This window comes from Mus caroli, unplaced genomic scaffold (assembly GCF_978045245.1).
Source record: "Mus caroli unplaced genomic scaffold, Mus_caroli_1 scaffold_10, whole genome shotgun sequence".
NCBI lineage: Eukaryota > Metazoa > Chordata > Mammalia > Rodentia > Muridae > Mus > Mus caroli.
The window spans coordinates 29,436,442-29,438,170 of NW_028227265.1; the positions used below are offsets into that span (position 1 = coordinate 29,436,442).

General features: G+C 46.7%; 1 pseudogene; it reads right to left on the reverse strand.

The window, feature by feature from the left end:
* Window positions 1-592: 592 nt before the first annotated feature.
* LOC110300893 (thymidine kinase, cytosolic-like) lies at window positions 593-1,286 on the reverse strand (annotated as a pseudogene).
* Between the last annotated feature and the right edge of the window lie 443 nt (window positions 1,287-1,729).

A 1,729-nucleotide genomic window follows, 5' to 3' on the forward strand; every position in this document is an offset into this window, starting at 1 on the left:
ATTAGGAAGACATGTTCAGAGTTCTGTAGATTTATGAATCTCAATCTTACTTTAGCATACTACATATTACATTTCTCAAGGCTATAAAAATAGTCTGACAAAAGCAAGTTGAGGAATGAAGAGTTTGGCTTATGACTTAAAGGAATACTGTGTTGTGAGTAGTTTTATTTTTTATTTTTTTATTTTTCTCATTAAGTAGTAAACTTTACTATTGTTTACTTTGTTTATTATTTACTATTGTTTACTTTGGACAATGGAGCACAAGAAACATACTCCCTTGGCTCACTAGGAGCTGAGGTTCTGAGCAGAGAAAGATTATAGTCACTCACTTCAAAGGTTAGCTCTGGGAGACATAGTGGCAGTATAGATCCTTAGGCACAAATGGGGGGGGGTGGGAGAGGCTGTGAGAGTCCTGGAGCCTTGGTAAGGGGTAGGGGGCTCTGAGACTGAAACCGAGCAGTGAAAGTCACCAATAAGGAAGAAGCTAGCACCACCAGTGTCACAATGCTGGGTGGCTCTGTTCTCACCTTTGGCTGATTGTGGGACCCTAGCCACCAGGCAGGGTCTGAGCTCCAGTACGCGTTGAGGCACCTCAGCAACCAAGAAGGGAACTAAGAAAGGCTTGAGCTAGTGGATAATGAGCCTGGGATAGGAGCTGGGCTGAAGACTTTTTAAAGTAGCACAGGCAGCACATGGAATAATACTTGTCTGCTCAGCCAATCACCTCCAACTCTTTCTCCAGGTCCAGCCTCTTCATGTAGCCACTCCAAGCACATGGCGGTGAGCTTCACCACACTCTCCCCGAGGGGCACCAGGTTCAAGATGCTGCCATAAGCCTTCCTCTGGAAGGCTCTATCCAGTGCCGCCACAATCACTGTATTGCCCGCGTTGGCCATCATTTCACAGAAATCCACAATGTCAGGAAAAAAACTGACCCTCGTCGATGCCAATGACAGCCACACTGAAGGCCTCCTGGGTCACATCGCAGAACATGCAGTGCTTCCATGGTGTTTCTATCATGTATGGAGAAGCCGTTCCTATAGTGCGAGTCTTTGGCATACTTGATGATAAGCACTTGTTCTGGGCTATCTGGAAGCACTGGACCCTTCTCATCAGCTCGACACTTTTCCAGCGACTGTGGCTATGCTACCAGCCTACACTTGGCTTGCTTTTGTTCCATGCAGCTTAGCTTGATTAGCACTGCCAGCACTGACCCAGCTTCTCTTTGCTACTCACCTTTGCCCCATGGCCCGCTCCCTGGAACCTTCCTCCAGGAAGGGTCGCATTACCAACCCCACCTGAGATTATTGAATCCATGCATGGATAAAGGACACACTCAGCTTGTCATGTTACAGCTTGCCTTTCATGACACAATTGTTGGGTGCAGATACCTCCTGCCTGAAAATGTGTGCCCTTAACAAACCACCATCCCTATTCCTCCTTCCACCACAAACTCAGCGGACTGTTCATATCAGTCCTGATCAAACATCTCTGGCAAGCCCCAGGCCCTGGCTGCTGGAAGATCATAAATGATCGCTGCTTTCTTCTCATCCAAGCTTGGAAGAAAAAAAGCCCTTTCTCTTTCACTGTGCCTCTTCTTCCTCTTCCTACCTGGAAGTCCCACTTGTAACTTACACCCAGCAGATGGCTCCCAGCCTTCTTTATTAAGAAATCAAGAACCAAAGGGAATTAGATCTTTGTATCCACACCTCCCTTACAATACAGTCTA